Here is a 19,778-nt window from a genome sequence, read left to right as displayed (position 1 = left end):
GTGGTTGGATGCTGCTGCTCAAAGCCAAACTCTGATAGGATCTGACGAAGCCACAAGGCTTCCTTACTAGCTTCCACGGCACCACGATACTCTGCTTCTGCTGACGAAAGAGAAATGGCAGCCTGTTTCTTACAAGCCCATGTAATAGGTCCTGAACCAAGAGTGAAGACATAACCGGCAGTAGACTTCCGATCATCAAGGTCACCAGCCCAATCAGAATCAGTGAAACCGACTAATAGAGGAGTTGCTTTGGCACTGTAATGAATCCCAAACTGTACTGTACCTCGAACATAACGAAGTATTCTTTTAGCTGCTTTCCAATGACTTTCACGGGGGTTTTGCATAAAACGAGCAACAAGGCCAACAACAAAGGAAAGGTCAGGATGAGTATGGGTTAAATACAAGAGTTTTCCTACAAGTTGACGGTATAAGGTAGCATCAACTTTAGGAGAAGTACAAGAGACTGAAAGTTTGACTCCAGACTGAAAGGGAGAAGGGGCTGGCTTACAGTCTTCCATGTGAAAATGACGAAGAATATCACAAGCATACTTGGACTGGGAAAGGGAAATACCCTCCTTGGATTGCAAGACTTGAAGACCGAGAAAATAGTGTAAGTGTCCTAAGTCTGTCATTTCAAATTTCTTTTTAAGGCTGGACTTCACATGGTTTATAAGGATGGGATCACTACCAGTAAGAATAAGATCATCAACATAAAGAACAAGGATGATAAGAGAGTTGCCCACTTTCTTGGTGTAGACAGTATTGTCAGAATAACACCTAGAAAAGCCAGATTCTAAAAGAAAGCTATCCATTTTGGCATACCAAGCCCGAGGAGCTTGCTTGAGACCATAAAGAGATTTCTTAAGTCGACATACAAGGCTGGAGTCTGTTTGGATGAAGCCAATGGGTTGTTCCATATAGATTTCTTCATGCAAGTCCCCATGCAAGAAGGCAGATTTAACATCCATCTGATGGACTTCCCATTTTAAAGAGGCAGCAAGGGAAAGAACAAGGCGGATAGAGTTCATTTTGGCAACAGGGGAGAAGGTTTCAGTGTAGTCAATGCCTTCAACCTGTGAAAAGCCCTAAGCAACAAGACGAGTTTTATGTTTATCAACTTTCCCATCTGGTCCATACTTGGTTCTGTAAACCCATTTACATCTAACAAGTTTGCGTCCCTTTGGTAGAGGAACAAGATCCCATGTATCATTCGCCAACAATGAATGATATTCTTCATTCATAGTTGCTTCCCAATGTGGATGGCCTGAAGCTTCTGCAAAAGTGTCAGGATCATGATTTACTGGAGCTTGAGCCAGTAAAGAAGAGGCTCTTTCAAACTGAGAACGTGTACGTCGTTGATCTGTAGGATCACTGGCAAGATCACCTGCTGCATCCCGAGTAGCACGGACCCATCGTGGAAGTTGAGGATCCTGAGAAGGTGGGGGAGGATTGTCATCCTCACTTTCATCATCTGAAGAAGAAATGTTTTCAAAAGTAGAAGAGATAGGAAGAGGTGGCACATCCGCCGGACTAGGCTCGCAGGCCGATTTATTTTCATCAAATTTTACATCTCTTCTAATGATAACATTTTTGGACTTAAATGGAATAAGTCTATAACCTTTTACATTTTCAGAATATCCAACAAAAGTACATTTCTCACTCTTAGGTTCTAAAGCTTTATGCTTTTCATCTGGAATATGGGCCCATGCTTCAATTCCAAAAACACGAAAGTGACTTACATCTGGTTTAATGGAACTCCAAGCTTCTTCTGGAGTGATATTCTTTAGAACCTTAGTAGGAGTGCGATTGATTATATAATTTGCACAATTAATTGCTTCGGCCCAAAAACTAAGACTGAGTCCTTTAGATTGCAGCATACAATTAGCCATTTCCTTTAAGGTGCGATTTTTCCTTTCAGCTACACCATTTTGTTGTGGAATGTATTGAACAGTGTGTTGCATTTGAATTCCATTTTCGGTGCAAAAGTTGATGAATGTGTTTTTAACATATTCTCCACCATTATCAGTTCTTAGCTTAAGAATTTGATGTCCAGATTGTTTTCCAACAAAGGCTTTGAAGGCCAAAAATGTGTTAAATACTTCGCTCTTGAGTTTTAAGAAGTATACCCAAGTGCGTCTAGAGAAATCATCAATAAAAGTTAAGAAATACTTGCAGCCAGAGAATGAAGCAACAGGAAGTGGACCACATAAATCATTGTGCACAAGCTGTAAAGGGGCTGAGGCGTGCCAAGAGGCACGTTTTTCAAAACTGTCACGATGATGTTTTCCGAGTACACATCCGGAACAAACACCATCTCTGCAAGATACCATAGGAAGACCTGTCACCATATTTTCTTTACATAGATGCTGAAGGGAGCGATAGTTTAAGTGACCAAATCGCTCATGCCAAAGTTTGCTCACTTCATCATTATGAGCAACAAATACTGAGGGAAGATTTGATGACCCAAAATTGTGAAACTTATACAACCTTGTGGAATCATCAGTAATACCAGTAGCTAGAATCTGTTTAGGATCTCTTAGATCCTTGATTACAACATCATGAGGTGAAAATTCAACAATTTTACCTTCACCTGAATGAGTTATCTGATATACAGATAGAAGGTTGCAGGATAAGGTTGGAACACATAATACATCATTAAACTGACCATTGTCTAGATGGACAGTTCCAGTCCCTACAACATTAAGAGATCTATCATCACCAACATATATATTTTTGGTGTTACAATCATTTAAAGAAGAAAACATGGCTTTGTTTTTGGCCATGTGATAAGAGGCTCCATAATCAATGAGCCACTCATGAGAATGAGAAGAAGAAGATACATTTAATGCATAACCAGACTGAGATGATTGACAACGACATGCAGAAAGTGCCATTCCTGAAGATGAAGTTGAAGTTGAAGTTGAAGAATGCTCCACATGGATGTTATGTTTCTTCATTGCGGCTTCCAAGGCTTCCATCTTCTTAAAGCATTTAGATTCTAAGTGGCCATCTCGATTACAAAAGTTACAATGTCTATCAGTGTTCTTCCATTTGTTTTTATTGGTCCTATCATTTTGCTGAAATGATCTTTCATTTTGAGGCTGAGTTTGCTTAGGACCCTTGTTTGGTTTAGGACCATTCTTTTTAGGATATGACTTCTTAGGATTCTTTGAATTTGGTTACTGCTGGGCGGCTAATGCTTTCTTGGAAGAGTTTCCAAGATTAAGAAGACCAAGGTGTAAGAGTTTTTCTTGTTCTCTTATTAAAGAATCACAAAAAGAGACAAAGGAAGGGGCCTTGTAGTCTTTTCCTTGACAAATGAAAACTTCCCTTGTAGAATGGAAGGTGGAAAGAAATACAGAGTAGGCTGATCCCAACTTAGTAAGGATGGAATAAATAAGGTTACTATCTTCTTTCTTAACCTTAACACCTTCCAAGAGATATCTAAGGGTCTTGAATTTGGACAAGAAATCTTCAATGCAAGAAAAATTATTAGGATCCAATGTAAGCAACTCATTTTCAAGTTGATGAGCTCTAATTTAATTTTTAATCCCAAAAACTTTAGTGATTTGTTCCAATGCTTCATGAGGAATATCAAGTTCTGCAATATGGAATCTAAGATCAGGAGAAATAGACATCCCTATCAAACCACGTGCTTGATCTTATCTATTTCCCCATTTTGCAGTCTTGTCTTCATCTTTTGGTTTCTTCTCTTGGCCTGTGGCTATTCTGTAGAGACGTTTACTTCTAAGTAAATCTTCCATGTAGGCTATCCATTGGAAGTAGTTAGTGCTGTCAAGAATGACTTGGCATGGACTTTCCATTTAAAAAAAAAAACTGAAGCTCAAGATGCTGAAAGTAAGTGTTCCAATGGATAGATCTCGAAAAATTAGGCTGTTTTAAAAAAAAATGGCTCTAAAAAAGGCTTCCGGATGAAGAAGTTATGGCTTTTTGAAAAAAATTTGTTGAAGTTGCCAGCAAAGTGCGCGAATGTGCGGGAATGAAAAAAAATGCCCCCACAAAATGGAGATTTGAACCTAAGACCTCTACTCTCTTAAAATAGCTTTGAACCAATTGAGCTATACAAAAAATTTGAGAGAGAGAGGGGGGGGGGGGGGGGGCCTTGGGTTGCGTGATTGCCTTGAGAAAGCTCTTTTTTCTTACAAAACAAAAACACAAAACCCAACACGAATATGCATAGAAAAACGAACCTTACGGCTCGAAGTTAGCTTTAGCCGGAAACTAAATATTTTTCTCAATGTTTCTGATTTTCCAAGATCACACTAAGGTGCATGGAAAAGAGCATACGCATGAGAAAAAAACTTCCTTTCTGTTTCTGATTTGCCCAGATCGCACAGAGTCACAGGGCAAAGAGCATACGCAGAAATAAAAGGTATAGATCCGGTAATAAAAAAAGGTTAAATAAACAGAAACCGAAATAACCAGAGAGAAAATAACAGTAAACTGCAGATAAACACTATATACCTCCAGATTTTAAAAATGACGCAGATAGGGCTACCGGAAACCTTTTCGCGTGAAACGAAAGGGGTTCCTCACTGGAACAGATGCTCCGAACACAACAGAGCAGTCCTCTCGGCCCGAAAGCGGTCAGAAACAGTAGATCTAGGAAACGACAGCGGCATGCAGTTCTACCGGCTTCAGATTTGGATCACCAACGGACGCGGCCCTCAAATAGCTCTGATACCATGTAGGAATTTACAGGGTAAGTTCCTCAGAAAGAACATCAAAAGGACACCACTCACAACCAGATCTCAAATCAATACACCAGTATTTTTGACGTGGTTAAAACCCTCAAAGAGGGAAACAGTCCACGGCCTGAGCCAACGTGGCCACTTCAGACAATTTATTAATCAAAGAATGAAAATTTACATAAGCTTTCTCTCATAGACAGATTACCCGAACAATGACCCTCCATGCGCTTTAAATAGAACTCATGGACCAATCGGGTGTCAAGCCATGGATCAAGTGTTGGTAATACCGAGGAGAGAGTGAACCGTCGGATCACTACATATCGTGACCGTCGGATTGTAAGTTACAAAATGTACAACGGTAAAGAAACACACTTTACCTAACTCTATACCTAACTCTATACTAGACCAAGTTGAACTTAACTATTTCCTATGTGTCGGAATATCCTAACAGCTTTCACATGCTCATTAGTTTCTTTTAGGATCACCAATCTGTGCTACATTCACAAACACTCCAATTGCACCATGACACACTGATATCTAGCCCCTATTCATACTTGTATATGCATACTTGAAGCCTAGACCTAATTACCTGCCCTAAACCCTAGTCCAACAAACCTAAAAACCCTAAATTCACAAATACTCAAAGCAAACTTATATATCTAGCCTAAAACCTTTTCTTTACAGTTATTCATTGACAAATTCTTTGAGAGATCCCTCTCTACTTTAGTAGGGCTAGCTACTGAACTGAAAGTGGTTCGAGGTTACCTCTTTCGATCTCCTCCTCAACCTAGGAAATTGTAGAGAATAATATTTTGGCGTCGTTGCCAGGGAAACGACTGATAAATCATTCCTAGGAAATATTTTAGAGCTTTCAAGAGAACTGGTTTTGTAGTTGACAGTCTCCAGTATCCAATGATAGGCAAATTTTACAAATTTCATCAATTTTAAGGTGTGAAAAATTCTGGCTCCTAAAAGACATACCGGGTCAAATTTTGACCCAAACCCACCTTTTATTGTTGAAGACCCTGAAAAACTCCTCAGAAAACTTAAGCTACCTATCACTAAAAGTGTAGTTCGAAAAATGAAAAGAACAACTCCTTTACCTAAAAATCTACTTGCTTTTGAGCAGCTTCCTTTTGATGTCAAAGTCTAAGTCTTGCATTTCTAAAGTGATATTTGAGCCTTTAAAATTTGAATCCCATTCTCATTATTCAGAATTTTTATCTGCTAAAGTTGATCATGAGTTGTGGTTGAATTTTGACAAACTTCAAAGCCTTGCTGACCAACTTCAAATCACTACTGAAAAAGCTTACATTCAGTGTCAATTTGAATACCTAACTGCTGCTTCATCCTCTACTACACCTCCAAACACATTTATTACATCTCCAAATACTTCAGTTTCACCATCTTTTCTACGACCTCCATCAGTGTCATCATCTTTACCTACACAACCCATTGTAGTACCCCAATTACCTCCAACATTCATGGCTCGATTTGCACCTCTTTTACTGCCTGGTCAACTTGCTGCTCTGCCTCAGAATTATGGCCAAAGACTCCCTATGTTTGATGGAAGTTCAGAAATCATAGCTTAGTAGCATGTTGACAAATTGGTGGATTTTATTGATCTAGAAGAAATTGATGAAGATGATGCTAAGATGAGAATCATAGCTCAGAGCTTTTCAGGAGATGTGAAGAAGTGGTTTCATAGCTTGGTTGCTAATTTTGTCAATAGCTCACAACAGTTGATTGATTTGTTCCTAGCTCGTTGGCAAGAGAAGAAGAATCCATTGTGGATATTGGCTGAGTATAACTCAATGAAAAGAAATTCAAATGAGACAGTCCAAGAATTCACAACAAGATTTAATATGGTGTACAATTATATTCCTGATGATATGAAGCCTCCACCTGGCCTAACACTTCTTCATTATCCTGATGCTTTCAACCCAGACATGGCATATCAACTCAGAGAGAGAGACCCTGCAACTCTTGAGGAAATGCAGCGAAATGCAGTAAGTGTTGAAGCTAATTTGCTTATCAAGAAGTCTAAATCAAAGCCTGAGAGGACTGAGAAGAAAGTTGTTTTTAAAGAAGAACCTTCATCATCTTCAGATGTAAAGCTTGACACTCTGATCAAAACCATGGAGAGAATGATGGATAGAATGTCCATAACTGATCGACAAGTAGAGCCTTCAGTGAGGAATCCGAACTTTCGTGGACAACAACAACAACAGTTCAGAAATAGACAAAAAGAGCAACAAAATCAAGATCCTCAATGACAAGTAAGAGCTCCATTTCAATAAAATTACACTGAATGCCAGGAAGAAGATGAACAAGAGATTGCAGAAGCAAATCACTTTTTTGAAGAAGATGAGTTGCCTACCTTTCTAACAAAAGATCAATTTTTTGAAGACTCCTTCATACCAAGTGATCAACAACTTGTATTTGCAAGTAACGATTTATGGGTTGTTCAAACAGAAGAATACCGAAGAGGATATCAGAATGCTCTTAGTCATCTGCAAAAGCAGTACAACTTGAGGAACAAAAATTTACCTATTACATTCAACCAAAAGAGGCAAAATGTACAGAAAGACACACAAAGCAAGGAAGCAGCTCCTGCAAATCAGAATAAAGAATATGAAATTGTCATACGGAGCTAGGATAAAACAAATGAGGCATCTACCAGCAATGTGAGAAAAGATAAGGAGTTTCAAAGTGAAAGTCATAAGAAGGAATCTCAAGCTAAATGGCATATTGAAAAGAAGGATATCGTTGCAAAGGAGGTAGAAAAACAATCTAATCTTTTTAGTTTGGAAAATGAAATTTCAATTCCTCTCATTGAATTAGTGAAGAGTGATAAATATAAATTTCAGATTGCAAAAATGCTTGAAGTTGACTAGATGTTAGATACAATGAATGTCGCTGATGATGAGTCAGCAGTCATTTTTGGTTCAACCTTAGAAGGAACTCTTGAAGATAGTGAAATCCCTCCTTTTTATTTTAGTCTCAAACTTCATGAATTTATCCTCCATAACACCATGTTAGAGTCCGGTGCCTCACATAATCTTATGCCTAAATTCATCATGGACAAACTAGCACTGAGTATCACCCGACCTTATCATGACCTCTAGTCTTTTGATTCGAGTAGAGTGAAATGTCTTGGCCTCATTAAAGACTTAGTAGTGTCCTTGGATCAAATTCCGGCCAAGAATGTGTTGATGGATGTAGTGGTTGCTGATATTCCTCCTAGGTTTGGTATGTTGCTTTCAAGGTCTTAGGGAGCAAAACTAAAGGGCACTCTACAGCTTGACTTTTCATATGCTACTATCCTAGTATTTGGGCATCTCTGGAAACTCTATCGGGAAAAGAAGATGAAATTCATGATCAGCAGTAAGGAAAAACCAATCAATCATCCTATACATGTTGTGCATACTGATCTTGATTCTTTCATTTTGTATAGCGATATGAATTTAGTTGATGATGAAAGTCAGCTTGTAGAAATTTCAGAAGTTCTAGGGGTTATAAGCAACATGCAGAAAGTTATCACTGTTGAAGGGAAAGGGATAGATGAAAAGTGTTTGCAGCTAGCAAACCCTCTTGAAAAGATTGTTGAGATAGTGCAAAAAATAGAGGGTCTTGAGACAACTAACCATCTTCCTAAAGATAACACAACCCAACCTGCAGAAATCCTTTTTCCGGATGAAGAAAATGGTCTTTGGACTATGGAGTTTGATAGTGCATTGGGAAGAGGAGCTGGGATTGGTGTTTGGATACATGGTCCATTACATCAGTCATGTAAAATTTCTCGCAATGTAAGAATGATTTCTTACAAGTTAGCTTTTGAATGCTCAAACAATGAGGCAGAGTATGAGGCATTGATTGTTGGCCTCAAGATTCTGAAGAAGTTGGGAGCAATGAAAATATCCGTTTATGGCGACTCTGAGTTGGTAATCAAACAAGTAGAAGGGGAATACCAAGCCAAGCATCCAAGAATGAGATCTTTTCGCAATGCCATACTTGACATCCTCAAAACTTTTACAGAATATACTTTGTCTCTTATTCCTAGAACTCAGAATGTTATAGCTGACTCTCTTGCTAATGCAGCTAGTATGGTGAAGATTCTTATTCACTCCAATCAAAAGTATTCTATCCATGTCAAACATCGCCCAGTTGTCCTTGATAATATGAGATTTTGGCAAGTGTTTTGGGATGACAAACAGATCAACAATTTTCTGCAATTGGAAGGAGAATTTCAGAATTCTCGCATTGATGATACATCCAATATGAATGATCCAGATATTCAATCAGTTGAGATTGAAATATTGCAGTTGAAGGACAACAACATTCCAAGAGGCTTGGTACCTTTGGAAGAGTTTTTTGATTGTGACGATGTTGCCAAAAATCCCACCATGGTTCCCACAGAAAAATGTGTTGAAGATGTAAACATTGGTGCAGCTCACAAGCCTAAGATGGTCAAACTATCAAAATCCTTATCTCCTGAAATGAAAAGTAATCGCATAGCTTTAATGACAAGATTTTCTAATGTATTTTCTTGGGACTATTCAGATCTGAAAGTTTATGACAAGAGTATCATTCAGCACATCATTCCGATCAACCCTGATCAAAATCCATTTCGCCATAAGCTGAGAAGGATTAATCCTAAGCTGCTACTATTAATTGAAACAGAGGTAAATAGGCTTTATAAGTCTGGTATCATAGTTCCTATTCGATTTTCTGAATGGATGTCTAATCTAGTGCCAGTAAGAAAGAAGACCGGGGAGATTCATCTTTGCATTGATTTCATAAATTTAAACAAAGTATCCCTGAAAGATAATTATCCCTTGCCAAAGATGGATCATATACTTTAGAGGGTAGTTGGGTCTTCCAGGATGTCATTGCTAGATGGATATTCCAGGTACAATCAGATTTTGGTGCATAAAGATGATCAACTGAAAACAACCTTCACAACACCATGGGGTACATTCATGTACACCAAGATGCCATTTGGATTAAAGAATGCAAGAGCGACTTTTCAGTGGGCTATGGACATAGCTTTCGCCAATGAAAAAGATGTATTTCTAGTTATTTATTTAGATGATCTCACAATATTTTCCAAGTCTAATGAAGATCATTTACATCATTTGAGAATTGTTTTTCAGAAATGCAGAAAATTTGGTATCTCACTCAACCCAAAGAAGAGTCTATTCGCCATGGATCGCATTCACATTGATCCTGCAAGAGTGCAAGCCATTCAACAATTAGATTTCCCAAGGAATAAGAAAGAAATTTAGTCTTTTAATGGGAAAATCATTTTTTTGAGAAGATTCATCCCCAATCTAGTTGAACATTTGAAAGAGATGACAGACATGTTGAAGAAGGACAGTGAGGTAAAGTGGTCTTTAGAGGCTAAGAAATCGTTTCATGCAGTAAAATTTGCATTATCCACTGCTCCTATTTTGATTAGTCCAGATTATACTTCAGATTTCATTATCTTTTCATTTGCCTCTGAGCATACATTAGCAACAGTCCTAATGCAAAAGAAAGATCAGAAAAATGAGCAGCCTATATCATTTTTCAGTTGCACTATAAGAGATGCATCACTAAGAGACAACATCATTGAGAAATATGCCTTGGCATTGGTGAAAGCTCTCAAAGATTTTCGAGTTTATATTCTGCATTCTCACACCATTGCTTATGTTCCCACAGCAGCGATGAAAGAAATTCTTGTGCAAACAAATCCTGAAGGTAGAAGGGGAAAATGGATTGCAGCCATGCTGGAGTATGATTTGGAGATAAAGCCCACAAAGCTCATCAAGGGACAAGGTTTGGCTAAGCTTATGGTTGAATCTAATCTACATGCACTAGACATCAATTTGATTGCAACACTTTCTGAAGAAGAAGAAGAAGACCCATACTTACAGGTGTCTGACATGTTCATCTCATCTCCATGGTATTCCGACATTGTTTATGTCTTGCAACATTTAAATCCTCCACCGAAATTTCCCAAAGGTAAAGCTAGATCCTTAAAGTTGAAAGCTTCAAAGTATTGTATTCTTGATGGTGTTTTATACTGGAAAGACCCTGGTGGTGTGTTGCTGAATTGTTTGGTAGAAAATGAAGCAAAGGATGTGATGAAAGATTTTCACAAAGGAGACTATGGTGGCCATCACTTCTAGAAGACTACAACAAATAAGATCTTGAGGGCTGGTTTCTATTGGCCCACTCTTTTTTCTGATGTATATAAAACAGTCATGAGCAGTGATGAATGTCATTTTCCAAGGAAAAAAAACAAAAAATTGCTATTACCCTTGCAGCCCATCTCAATTACAACACATTTTCAGCAGTGGGGTCTTGACTTCATTGGCAAGATCCATCCTTCATCATCAGCACAACATAAATAGATTTTGACAGCCACAAACTATTTTACAAAATGGATTGAGGCAATCCCAACCAAGCAAACCATTGATTCTATTATCATTCAATTTATTGAGTCTAATATCTTGTTTAGATTTGGTTGCCCGCAGAAAATAACCACTGATAATGTTGTTGCCTTCAAGTCAAAAAGGATGGTGGAATTTTGTGCTAAGTACCATATTGTATTAGGACATTCCACTGCTTATCATCCAAAAGGGAATGGTCTAGTCGAATCTTCCAACAAATCTTTGAATAACATAATCAAGAAGGTTTTAGAAGTGATCAAGAAGAACTAGCACAAAAAGCTCATTAATGCTTTATGGGCGGACAAATTCAGTACCAAGAAATCAATAGGTATGTCTCATTTCAGTTGGTGTACAAGATTGACACAGTTTTTCCTTCATCTCTTGTTGTCCCAGTCATGAAAATTTTGCAGTGATTAGACATTGAAACCAATGACATGCAAAGAAGGACAAACCAGATGATCCATCTACAACATACTAGAGAAGAAGTTCTTCAAAACACCTCTAAACTTTAGGAAAGAATAAAAAAGATTTATGATGGCAAGACCAAAGAAGACAATTTCAATTTGGGAGATGTGGTTCTTCATTGGGATGCTAGAAATGAAGAAAAAGGCAAACATGGCAAATTTGAAAACTTGTGGAAGGGCCCCTACAGAATTTATGCTTTTAAAGGGAAGAATGCTTTCCTATTGGAGGAAATGAAAGGAGAAGATTATTCAGGAGGAGTAATCAATGGTAGGCTTCTCAAGCGTTACCATGTTTGAAACAAGTTCTGAAATTTTCATCAACATTGTATATACTGGTGTGTTTTTTATGTTTCAGTATCTAAGTGGCTATCATAAGAGTTTGAAGCTCGAGGAGAAGGCCCTAAGGCTTCTTTGGTCAGCTACTGCTTTATATTTTACTTTTGCAGTCCTGTCATGTCAAATAGTCGGTCAGTTTTCAGTTTCAATTTAGTTTTTTGCATGTTCACTCCATTGCCCAATGAACAAGGCTACTTGGTCTACAGTGTTCTTGACACCTCCAAGGCGCTACCACCCCCAGCTAGAGCCAATGTTAGTGTCAATGTTGTTTGCCTGTCACCAGTGATCAAATATGTTTTTACCAAGTCTGTCGGGAGTCTCAAGGTCAAATTTTATCATGTCACTAGGTTTACAGAGTAAAATTTGGTCACTAGCTAGTTGGTCTAGGAATGATTTTATTCTTTTGAGAAAATCACACATGTTGGTCGCCTACCTCACTCAGATGAAGGTGTCATAATAAAAAGAATCTTTTCATTATATCAGTCATCATCATCACCATTCCATTCAGTCTCAGGTCTTCATTAAGTCATTAGGGTTTCAAGGTCAATCATCATCATGTGTAAATCCAGCATTAAATAAATAATGACAAGCAACTATATGACATTAGCTTGATGAATTTTCAAAAGTTCTTCATGATTTCAGTTTCAAAGGATCCAAGAGAAGAAGTTTCAGTGTTAAAAAGGTAAAAACGCAGCTCAGATTTTAGCACTCCAAAGTGACTCGATCTTGCAGCGCAGATTTCAGCACTCCAAAGTGACTCGATCTTAAAAGTGAAAAATCAGTTTTTTAAAAACGTACGAGGGGCCCATTTCTTTTCAAAAGGGAAACTAACTTGCCTATATAAATCCCAAAGCCCCCAAACGCAATTCATTTGCCTTTTATTCCCCTTTGTTCATCGAGTTCTCTCCTCCATTGGCAAGAAAAACTTGGGTTTTTATGCAAAATTAGCAAAAAAATGAAGGCGCTGCGCTTTGAGAGACTGCGCTATGCTTCTAGACACTGCATTGCGCTTGTGCCAGAGTAGCCCGAAACCTTCCAAAAATCACCCAAACTCAAAATTGAAGCTTGCAATTTGTTTTTTTGCTAATCTAGACTTCTCTACAAGTAAGTACATCACTTCACTTACCATTTTTCTTTAGCAAGATGGATTCAAATACAAGATTTCTTTATCTAGGGTTTTTGGTGAAATTATCATGCAATGAGCTAGGGTTAATGATGGCTAGTCTAGTTTTCATATGCTAAACATGTAAATCTTTCATCCTACACCTCTACACATGTTTACTCCACCAAAAACTAAACACTAGCTCATTCCTAGCAATTTGGGCAGTTGTCCTAGAAACTCTGTTTTTTATTTCTCACAAGCACTACTTTCATTCATTTCACCTCATTTGAGATTTATGAGTTGCTTAGAGTCCCTATCCATCTCCTAGAATTTCCCTTGCCATTATTTCCACTCCACCTATCCATCATTTCATTTTTCACTCATCCCTCATTGTTTTTTCTCATTCCTGTTGCTAGTGTTTTTGTCATCATGGAAGGAGATTCTTCGCCAGAAAAGAAGAAACACCATAAAAGAGGCAAAATTCTCAGATATGAACCTGCCAACTGCAATGAAATCAATACATCACCCTTCATCAAGCAGTGTTTTGAAGATGTGAATTGTTTAGATTTTTGCAAAAGGGTGTGAAGTAGGTTTTCATGAACAGTTGACAGATTGGATTGCCACTCATTTGAAAGGGGAAAGTGCTATCATTGTTGGGGTTGAGTTCACATTTTCAGTGGCTACTATTTCACTTGCTACAAGGATACCCGATCATGGAGAACACTGGTTTAAGGGCATGAATTTAGATCTTGAACATTACAGGTCCTTCTTGAAAACACCATACAAGGAAACCCATACAGATATCATACCTTTTAAGTACTTGTTGGAGAAGTATGCTCGATTAATGAAAGTTGTCATGAAAATTTTCACATATGAGGGAAGGTTTTCTAGATTGTATGCCTATCACATCCGACTTCTAATGCACTTTAGAGCTCAGAAACCTTTCAACATGTGCAACTATCTGAACTATCTGTGTAGAAGCCTTGCCAAGATGCTTGAGAAGGACAGGGGAAAAACAAAGAACATTATCCTTGATCCAGGTGGATATTGGTGGCCACCCGCTAATTCCACTTGGATCCCCTCTACTGTTTCTTACAGTTTTTTTCAGTTTCCTTAATTATAGCACAATTTACTATTTTTAGCAGTTTTTCGGGTCCTAAACTTCCGGAGCCGTTTTGAGGCCCTAAACGACGTTTTTTGGGAAATCCACCGCCAGCGATTTTTTTGATAAAAATAGTCTTTTCCATCGTAGTCCTCGGAGAGATCTTTCCAACGGGCTATCAAGCACGTCAAACGGAGATACTACGACCAATTCGCGACCCCGGGAAGTTGATGTACCAACTTACCCAAAAACGGGGCCCACACTTTGGCGTTTCATCTTCTAGGGTTAGGTTTTGGAATGTAAAGGGTTTTCCATTGTTTCTCAACAATAAATAGGCCCTCGAGCCTCATTGTAACACAATTCAAACAGTTCAGAGGCATGTAGCCGACACATCTCTTCTCAGAGATAAGCTACCATCGCCCTAGCTGGGTTATTTCTATTTGTAAGCATATTTCAGTATTCTCCATTAATGAAATGAAGTATTATTTCCGCGGCATCTCTGTTTTTATGGTTATCGCATATTATTATTTCTGTTGCATCTCTATTTTTATGGTTATCGCATCTCTGTATTTATGGTTATCTCTGTAATCTATTGCGTTCCTGCTTAAATCCGGATCAATCCTAGTCTCTTTCATCATAGTTTGATCAAAACTGTAGTTCTCCTTCAACTTACAACGAAAAACATAACATGAGATTCTTTCTTGGCGACAACGTTGAAATGGCATGAGTCTAATGTTTCAGTTCAACATCCAAACATGCCAACACAGCGAATGGAGGTTGGATCCTCAAGCAAATCAGTGGAGGTTCCTAAAGCACCTAGCCCTGAGGTGACTAGGATGTACCAAAGAGGAAAAATACTTGTGTTTACTTCTCATGGTGAAAAAGAGGCCAAGCCTTCTACATTAGCAAAACATGGGTCACCAGTAATATTTGATTAAGCATGAGTTTGAGTTGATGGACTTGGAAATAGAAAATGAACCCTCAAGCATGCAGTAGACTATCAAAGAAAAAGACTCTGAGATCAAAGAACTCATGGACAACATGGCAAGGGCAAGGTTTGTCATCTCATTCATAGAACAAGAAAATAGTTAACTAAAGGCTAAACATCTTATCATGGAAAAGGAGCAAGCTAAACTATTGCAGCAAGCAGGCAAGGGCAAAACAATATTGGAGATCAATGAATGTGAAGAAACTGAAAGACAAGGCAAGAAAAAGAGTCCAGGAACCAAATGGGTCAAGAAGCCATTAAAAGAGGAGAAAAAAAACATCTTACTGAATGAAGAATTAGAGTTTAAGGATAGAATTGCCTTAGAGGTTAATGAGAACAGGGAGTATTGGTTAGATAACGTCAATGACCACTTGGAGAAGCCTCTGGACAAAGCCAATAGAAATAACCAACTACTAAGGCACATGGCACATCACTACCAGACCAAGAATATGATTTGTAACACCAAGGTCAAACAGCTAGAAAACAAGCTCAAAGAAACACTAAAGGACCAAAATGAGAAGGATAACTTAGAAATGCTTGTTGAAACATCCATGAGGGATTAACATACCTCATTTTACAGTTCATGACCAATTTTGGAGGAATTCTGAACATTTTTTATTTTTCTGGCTATTTTGGTGCTTAATTCAAAGATTTGGCCAACTTTTTTTCAAGCACTCAAATGACAAATGGTTTGCAGTTTTGAAAAGCCCATGGCATCCTCTCAAAAACCCATTTCATCAAATTTTCCACAGAGGGTCCAAAATTTGAGAAAAGAGGAAAAAATGGTCAAAAATCAGTGTTTTGGCTTTTTATGAGGCGTTGCGATTCTGGAGTCACTTTGGGAGAATGGATTTTTGAAGGTCTTCCTATTGGTCATTTTCGAAAATTCAAGGTGTTATGGAAACTAGACTCGAAAAGCTAGTTGACCGTTCTTTTAGATGACCTCAAGAAGGGACCTTAAAGTGGGCTCAAAGTCAGAGTTGCACTTCTGCAAATTTTTTAATTTTTCATTTAAATTTCACTGTGTAAATTTTCTAATTTTCAATGACTTGGTCAAAGTCAAAACTCCTGATGTAATTGAAGTTAGTTCGAGGTTAGATGATGTAAACATGAATAAATGAACATGATAAGTTGTTTTTGTGGTTTAATAAGCCTCATTAAGGAAGTAAAATCCAAAACAAAGTTTATATCATCTCTTTTTACATGTTTTATCTTCTTCCTATGAAATTCGTCTTTACTTTCTTCTAAAGCTAATGAATTCATGCTTTCACATACTTATTAGTTTCTTTTAGGCTCACAAATCTGTGCTACTTACAAACACTCCAATTGCATCATAACACATTGATATCTAGCTCATATTCATAATTGTTTGTGCATATTTGAAGCCTAGACCTAATTACCTATCCTAAACCCTAGTCCAACAAACCTAAAACCCTAAATTCACAAATACTCAAAGCAAACTTATGTGTTTAGCGTAAAACCTTTTCGTTACAATTGTTCATTGACAAATCTTTTGAGAGATCACTCTCTGGTTCAGTAGGGCTAGCTACTGAGCTGAAAATAGTTTAAGGTTACCTCTTTCAATCTCTTCTTCAGCCTAGGAAATTGTAGAGAATAACAGTATGTTTAACTATGATAACTTGAATCTATGAATCAATAAACACGGTGTAGTCCATAGTAGAAAATAGCTAAAATAATTCCATACTACATTCAAAATATGGTTTAATAATTATTTATAATAGCTAAAATGATTCCAAACTACATTTAAAATATGGTTTAATAATTACTTATGCTTATAAATGTTCTTTTCTTCGATTGTCATATAACTCACATTTATAAAATCGAAAAAATCATAAAACAACTTTTTCTGAGATATGATTAAGAAAGCACTTGAATCAAGCATTCAAAAAAATGACTGGAAAAATTGCACCTATAACATAGGTGCAAAATAGAGTTAATTTACATACGAATGGCACAAAAAAGTTAACGATAAAAGGTGAACGAGAGAGAACTAACTCCAAAGTACAGAAAGATACAAGAATTATAGGTGCAAAATAGTTTTAATTTACATGATGGCATAAAAAATTAAGGATGAAAGGTGAACGAGACGTTATCTCTCTCGAGAACTAACTCCAAAGTGAAGAAAGATGCAGGAAAACAGCTCATTGCTGCAAAATCACTGAGAAATAGATCAAGACTAAACGTGGATCAGGCAACCAAAAAAAGGAAAAAAAAAGCAAATCCCACAATTCCAATCACAAACAATTGACTCGGACCAAAAAAAAAGCAAATCCCACAATTCCAATCACAAACAATTGACTCGGTCAAAAATAATTGATTTTTTCAGGGCGAAAAAGCACGATTATATTTATATAAGATATATAAAAAGGCCACATGTACATTCATTGAATACATAGCATATGTCTCAAAAGGATCTGGATCTGGATCAGCATAAAAAGGCCATGATCAAAAATGGGGAGACAGAGCCAAATATACAAGACTGTTCTCCCACAATCTGATGAAAACTGGAAACAGGAACCAAAATAGGATCAGCCAAAGCACTATGCTACAAAAAGATATCCAAAGAAAAACATAGGAGAAAAACTTTGAGATATGTTCCTGTGGAGACAAAAAAACAAGAAACCACATCATGATACCACAGACCTGGAAACATATAAAGCAAAAAGACAAACTAAAAGGATCTGATGATCTGCAAGAGAGAAACTAAAAGTCATAAGGATAAAAATCCTGTATGGAGCATATTTTCCTTTCAAAAAAGACCTGTAGATGCCAAAAACCAGGAGCCTCAAGAAGACCCTTCTTCGATAAAGCATCTGCCTGCTGATTTTTATCCCTGCCAAAAAGTTGAGGACTGGAGATGGTATTTTTTCCTGTGACATATTCCACCATGATTGAGGACTGGAGATGGTATTTTTTCCTGTGACATATTCCACCATGATTTTTGAATCTCCGTAAATAGAAACACCCCGAAGATTAAGAAAGAGGCAGAAGTTTAAAAGGCCAGCGAGGGCCATTGCCTCGGCTATATTGTTGGTGCCTCTTCCCATTCCAAAAAATTAGAAATTGAGTGTCCATATCTACTAAAATATGAAAACCACAGCCACATGATCCATTTTGCTCAGCGCCATTAAAATAAAAAACTCTCTTTGGCATAGATGAGCCACATGATCCATTTTGCTCGCCATCAAAAAAACTCTCTTGGCATAGACGAGAGGAACACGCTGTGAAGTTCGAAATATCAGTAAAATGTAAGTGATAGTATAAATGAATTAGTATTTTATTATGCATGTGTAATTAAAAGGAGCACAAATGAAGGACATATGGATAGAATCGAAAGAAACACTCATGTGGCATGGAAGGTCAGATTTTGTGTGTGAAAGGCAGGTGGAACAAGCTGAAGTTCGAAATATCAATAAAATGTAATTGATAGTATAAATGAAAGAAACACTCATGTGGCATGGAAGGTCAGATTTTGTGTGTGAAAGGCAGGTGGAACAAGCTGAAGTTCGAAATATCAATAAAATGTAATTGATAGTATAAATGAATTAATATTTTATCATGCATGTGTCATTAAAAAGAGCATAAAAGAAGAAAATATGGATAGAATCAAAATAAACAGCTCTAAAATCGAATATTTTAGAATTTAGATTTTGGAATAAAAATTAGAAGGCACGCGATTTAAGAAAGCTTGACCAAAATATATTTACTTAAAGCATCAAATCGCAGGTCTTAATCAACTGTTTCCAGAAAGTTTAGGGGTTTAAGTCTGCACACTAAAGGGGTTTAAATCCTGGGCTTGTACCGAAGATTGACAGGGTCCAGGCCTTGGTAGGGGTTTAAGTCTGCACACTAAAGGGGTTTAAATACTGGGCTTGTACCGAAGATTGACAGGGTCCAGGCCTTGGTAGCAGCTTAAGTGGGTGAAGCGAGTTGTCAACAGGGCGTTGGTATCGGAGAGAGATTTCGTTAATTGGTAGAGCAAAATGTTCCATACCCCCCAAGCTGTTCAAACCCTTTGACGAGGTGAGAATCACCTCATACGCAGTAAAAACATGGTGCAAACATTTAGAAGAGAGGCCCACCTGGGACCTATATTCGAAATACCCTTTTGGAATTCATTAGCGTATGTCATGAGCATGTTAAATGAACAAAACAGTCACCTAAGGTCAACCAAAACTTAAATCGAATATAAAAGGACAACAGCATATCACAATTGTTTGGCGAACCCCATGCTAAACAGCACTATAATCATAACAGTTAATCTCAAAACAAATTGAAAAAGGTTATAAAAATTATTTAAAAAAAAAAATTAGAGATGTTGTGAATGTGAATGTTATGGCCAATCCCAAGGGATCATGGCAGCAACGCTGCAAAAAATACCCAGGGCAATAGAATATAACATTCCTCTGCTCGGAGGCTTCTTCTTACCCTCCCACTACTGTAATATGCTGCCCTCACGAATGAAGAACAGCAAATGAGTAGCAGGTGGAATAATAGATGCCATCAACGACCAGAATTTACTGTATGACGTTCACGAAGGAATCTACGACATTTACAGTCGCTCCACGCCGTGAGGATGAGGAGCTCTAGCAAGAAGCATCCCATCCCCGTCACTG

This window comes from Pinus tabuliformis, chromosome 7 (genome assembly GCF_031772625.1).
Source record: "Pinus tabuliformis cultivar Carrire ecotype Pingquan chromosome 7, CPIR1, whole genome shotgun sequence".
NCBI classification, from domain to species: Eukaryota; Viridiplantae; Streptophyta; class Pinopsida; order Pinales; family Pinaceae; genus Pinus; species Pinus tabuliformis.
Note: the sequence above shows the minus strand (reverse complement) of the source record.